Below are 6,279 nucleotides of genomic sequence, written 5' to 3' on the forward strand. Positions count from 1 at the left end.
GACTTCCCTGAATTAATTCCAGTTCAGATATTTTAGAAAAACGTCCACTCTTGATTTAAAAATTGTCAGTGATGGAGAATCCACCACAAACCTTGGTAAGTTATTCCAATGGTTAATTACCTGACTGCTAAAAATATGTGCTAATCTAAAATTGTCCACCGTCAACTTCCAACCACTGAATCTTGTTATACCTTTGTCTGCTAGATTGAAGAACTTTCTCTTATCAAATTCCTATGTAAGTACGTAAGGTGGGATCCACGAAAGTTCTTAAGCACCTAAACCCCAGACTTAGGTGCCTACATACCAATATTGGCTACACTGTGAGACACAAAACCTCACAGGCATCTAAACTTGCTTGACACCTACATTTTTCAGGATAATGGTTCTCAAGTTACCTAAACTTCTGCCTCTGGGTACGTGCACTGCTGCGTCCCTCTAGGTGTCAAGGCACTTATCTCATGCCTAAGCCCCAGACCGATTCATGAACAAGGAAGAGACAGGCATTCGGCTGCCTAAGTCATGGGCAAGCACCAATCCCAAGATGGCGAGGAGGTAGTGGTGGTGATCCCCTGAGAACTTTCAGCTAGTGGTTAGAACACTAGCCTGGGCTGTTGGAGGCCCAGGTTCAATTCCCCCCTCTCTACCAGAGGAAGAAAAAGTATTTGAAGTAATAGCCCACCGCTGAGTAGCATGTGCTAACCAATGAGCTATGGTCAGGGCTCATGTGAGGGTTCCCTGAGACTTGCCTGCTGAAACTGGATAAATAATTAGAGTGATTGGAGCAGGGGGACAGGACTCATCGCCATGCCTTAACCACTGGGCTACAGACTCATATAGGTTTGCTCTTGCTCATTCTCTGGCCCAATGACTGTTTAAGTCTTTATCCACAGTGAAACAGCCATTGGGCCAGGGAGAGGGTGAGTGGGAATGTGTTTAGGGCAGCTGCCTGAGAGGTGGGACACTCAGGTGAGAGCTCTAACCACTAGGCTATAAGTTATAAGGGGGCTCCTCCACTGCTGACATTTTGTACATGAAGTGAGGCGGGTGCCTAACTCATTCCTTTAAAAAGCTGCTTACACACCAGGCGGTAGGTTCCCATTCATGGCTTGCTAAGCAGACATAGGCACCTATCTCTGAGCGAGGTGTGGGGCTGGGTGCACACCACTCTGGTTAGCATCTCCCAGTGGCTAGCTTAAGTGGCTCGCCACCTAGCGTGCTTGCTTTTGTGGCTTATGTTCCTAGGTGCCTCTCTTTCCTCATTCACTGTATAAGGAGCCGAAGTGCCTAACTCAGCTTTGTGGCTTGCAGGAGTGTTCCTCTGATTTTCTAGGTGCCTAAAAATTAGGTGCTGGGACACTCAGCATTGTAATGCCTAAGTCCCTTCATGGATCCTGGCTTTATAGATTGTGATCGAGTCACCACTTCACCATCTCTCTGATAAGCTAAAGAGATTGAGCTCCTTGTGTTTCCCACTGTAAGATTTTTTCAATCCTTTAATCATTCTCATTCTCCAATCGACCAACAGCCTTCTTGAATTGTGGACACCAGAACTGGACATGGTATTCCAGCAGTGGTCGTAACTATGCCAAATGCAGAGGTAATGTAACCTCGCTACTCATACGTGACCTTCTCCTGCGTGCAGAAAGGGGAGGGCTCTGCCCCCTCCGCCTTCCTCATCTCACCAGTTGCTCCTGTGTGTCCTCCATGTGGAGCTTGTGACCAGCTGCTGGCCATCAAAGGCATGCTGCTCCTCCTGCTATGAGAGCATTCTATTGCTCTGGTAGCAGATGGTGCTGCCTGGCTGCCCAGAGAGCTGTTTGCTTTGAAGCTCTCTTTCATTTCATAGGCTACACTTGTTGCAAATGTAACCTTCTTTTAACAAAGCTTTTTGGGTGGGATATTGGATGCTTGCAAATGTTAGATGCATGTTTCAAAGTACCTTTGAGCAGCTGAGTAATGCTGCTTTCCAGGATAAGTGCATGGCTTAAAACTATAAGGTTTTTAATTAAATTATATTTAATTATTTTTAAAAAGAGAGAACTAAACCAGAACCTCCTACTGGAAGTCTCCCAAACTTTAAGAAATGTAAGCTATAGATCTGACTTTCTGGGTCAGGACCATCTAAACAATTTTTATTAAGCTTAAAAAAATATTTTGCTGAAATAGGTATATTAACCAAGCAAAGGCTGGATGACAATGAATACAATGTACTATTAGTCATAATAATCCATGGCCAGACACTCATCTGTTTTAAAATAAATATTTCAATGGGGAGGAAATCTATTCAATCAGTTTTTATATGGATCACTTGATGATTACCTGTTCTGTTCATTCCCTCTGGGGCACCTGGCACTGGCCACTGTCGGAAGACAGGATACTGGGCTAGATGGACCTTTGGTCTGACCCAGTAGGGCCGTTCTTATGTTCCTGTTTGTCCAGCCAAGCATTACAATAGTCTTTTTGGCTAGTGTTGCACTAGGAGCTCATGTTCAGCTGATTATCCACCATAACTCCCAAATCTTTTTCAGAGTGACTGCTTCCCAGGATAGAGTCCCCCATCCTGAAAGTATGGCTTACCTTCTTTGTTCTCAGATGTATGACTTTATACTTGGTTGTATTGAAACACATATTATATGTGTGCATCCAAGTTACTAAATGATCCAGATTGCTCTATGAGAGTAACGTGTCCTCTTCATTATTTACCATTCCCCCAGTCTTTGTGACATCTGCAAACATTATCAGTCATGAATTTATGTTTTCTTCCAGATCATTGATAAAAATGTTAAATAGTATAGAGCAGGGGTAGTCAATTGTTTTTTGTCAGGGTCCAAATTTCTTGGTCAAAGTCCAGACTTCAGAGAAAATAATAATAAAAAAATCAATAATGATGATAAGTAAATAAAAAGATTTTGGGGTCTGTTCAAGAGAGTCTGGCAGTCAGGATTCGGCCCATGTTTCGCCCATTGACTACCCTTGGCGTACAGCTAAGAACCGATCTTTGCAGGATCCCACTAGAAATACACCTGTTCAAAAGTGATTCCCCATTTACAATGACATTTGTTAGCTAGTTTCAATCCATTTAATTTGTGCCACATTGATTTTGTATCATTCTAGTTTCTTAATCAAAATGACAGGCTGTACCAAATCAAATGCTTTATAGAAAAAATGGTTACCTACCTTTTGTAACTCTTGTTCTTTGAGATGTGTTGCTCATGTCCATTCCATTCTAGGTGCATGAATACCCAAGTGTACAGTTGTCAGAGATTTTTGCCTTAGAAGCATCTGTAGGATCGGTTGTGGCACCCTCTGGAGTGCTGCGCTCATGTGCCTCGCTATATCAGGCACCTACACCCTCTGAGTTCCTTCTTGCCAGCAACTCTGACAGAGGAGCAGGAGGGCAGGTAATGGAATGGATATGACCAACACATCTCGAAGAACAACAGTTATGAAAAGTAGGTAACCATTTTTTCTTCTTCGAGTGCCTGCTCATGTTGATTCTAGGTGACTCACAAGCAGTATCTCGGAGGTGGGCTCAGAGTTCACAGACGTTCGACTTGTAATACCGCTCTACCGTAGCCAGCATCATCTTGGGCTTGCTGGGTAAGCACATAGTGAGATGTGAATGTGTGAATGAACAACTAGGTGGCAGCCCTGCAGATATCTGGAATTGGCAGATGGGCCAGGAAGGCCTCCGATGAGGCTTGCGCTCTAGTTGAGTGGATGGTTATAATCACCGGTGGAGGCATCTTCACCTGATCATAGCAAAATTGGATGCAGGCGGTGACCCAAGATAGGGTTCTCTGGGTGGACACTAGACAACCTTTCATGCTATCTGCCAAACAACTGTGTTGACTTGCAAAATGTCTTGGTCCTCTTGACATAGAAAGCTAGGGCTCTCCTGTCATCCAGGGAGTGCAACCTATGTTCCTCCTCAGACTTATCAGGCTTTGGGAAGAAGACTGGCAAAAATATGTCCTGACTCATGTGAAATTGCGAAACCACCTTGGGTAGGAAAGCCGGATGGGGACACAGCTGGACCTAGTCCCTGAAGAACACCACATAGGGTGGTTTTGAGGTAAGTGCCCTAATCTTGGAGACCCTTCGGGCAGAAGTTATCACCACCAGGAATGACACCTTCCAGGAACACAAGACGAGAGAACAGGATGGCAAAGGCTTGAATGGGACTTTCAAGAGCCATGTGAGCACCAAATTCAGGTCCCACGGAGGGACTGGGTCCCGAACCTGGGGGTAAAGTCACTCCAGACCTTTCAAGAACTGGACCATCATGTTATGAGCAAAGACCGACCTGCCCTGGAGCAGAGGGTGAAAGGTTGATATGGCAGCCAAGTGGACTGTAACTGAGGAAAGGGATGAGTCCTGGTGCTTGAGATGCGTAAGGGAGTCCATGATCGACTGCAGCAAGGCCTGCTCAGGCCTAACCCCTTGGGCCAAGGCCCAGAACATGAATCATTTCCATTTGGAAAGGCAGGTTGCTCTAGTGGCGGACTTTCTACTACCCAGTAGGACCTGCTGGATGTAGGCCAAGCACTCCTGCCCTTTAGCAGTTAACCATGCAGCAACCCAGCTGTTAGGAGAAGCACCACTAGATTCAGGCGCAGGAGCCTTCCGTGATTCTGGGACAGGAGATCAGGCCACAGGGGAAGCTGCATTGGGGTCATCACCAACAGGTCCGTCAGTGTGCTGAACCAGTGTTGGTGAGGCCAAGCTGGGCTCTCAGGAAAACCTTGTCCTTGTCCTGCTTGATCTTTATGAGGACTCTGTGAAACAATGGCACCAGTGAGAAAAGATACATCAGAGCCCCTGACCACAGGAGTAGGAAGGCGTCCAGCAAGAAGCCTCTGTCAGTCCCGTGAAAAGAGCAGAACAGGTGACATATCCTGTTCTGATGAGTTATGAACAAGTCCACCTGGGGAGAGCCCCACTTTTGGAAGATCCCACTGACCACCTTGGGATGGACTGACTATTTGTGGTGAGACAAGAAGGATCTGCTGGGGCAATATGTTTACAGATGCAACACTTCTCTTTAATGTGGGATTCCCGCAGGCACTTCAGACAGCTACCATGTGGGTCACTAATAGGTATATACCTGTTGCAGTCAGAGCAGGGCTTAAAACCCGGAGACCAGGGCATGCCCTGCCTTGGGCAAAGTCCCTGCCGGGATCCAGCTGACTACAGTACTTAACAGCTACTTACTAACTAATCTACAATAAACAAAACAATTTACAGCTGGAACACAAAGTTGAAAGGGAGAGAAACTGCTGACCACTTGCAAGGCAAGAGAGAGGCGCTCCGACCAACCACCATAGGTGGTAAGAAGGAACTGAGTGGGCACACGGCTGGCGACGCCTGATATACCATCACATGAGCATGGTCGACCCTATGGATACCGCTAAGGCAAAAGTCTCCAACAACTGTGAACGTAGGCGTGCACACACCTAGAATGAAATCGACATGAGCAAGCACTCGAAAAAGTAGTCTAGGTATATTAGATTTGCCCTATTACCTTTATTATTCAAATTTGTAATTTCATGCATAAAGATATTGGTAGTTTGGCAAGATCTATTTTCCATAAACTTGTGTTGATTGGCATTAATTACTCACCCTTCTTTAATTTGTTATTAATCCAGTTCTGTGTCAGCCATTCCATTATTTTGCCCAGGATCAGCATCTGATTGACAGGCCTATAATTACCCAGGTCAACCCATTTACCCTGTTAAAGCCATTGGCACAACATTTGCTTTCTTCCAGTCCTCTGAAACTTCCCCAGTGGCCCGAGATATATTGGAAAATCAGCGTTAATGGGTCAGAGAGCTCCTCGGCCAGGTCTTTGAAAACAAGTAACATAAAGAGCCTCCATTCCATGTCGTCTCTTTGTTATCAATGCAGAAAGGTACCTAAAAAGATTTACCATTTGTTTTAAAACCTGCAAGCTGTGCAGTAGGTGGGTACCATACAAGTTAACAGTGACTCCATCTGGACTCAGTGTATTCACTTCCTTCAATTGGGTACTCAAGACCATTTGGCTTCTGTGCAGCATGGAATACTTAATTCTGTAATGGGTCTAATCAGATGTGGTCTCCTCATCAAACGTCTCGCTTATGTGAGTAAACCAGTGTGGGTGTAAGGGGAGCAGTCTACCAAGAAGCTGTTATTACTGCAGGGCTAACTTAGCTTTCTTTAACATACCCGCCTGATATTTCTGATGTCCTGATTTACCTACCTATTATTATGCTCCTGTAAATTCTTCTTATATTCTGG

The sequence above is a fragment of the Mauremys reevesii genome, linkage group 7 (assembly GCF_016161935.1).
Source record: "Mauremys reevesii isolate NIE-2019 linkage group 7, ASM1616193v1, whole genome shotgun sequence".
In the NCBI taxonomy this organism is placed as follows: domain Eukaryota; kingdom Metazoa; phylum Chordata; order Testudines; family Geoemydidae; genus Mauremys; species Mauremys reevesii.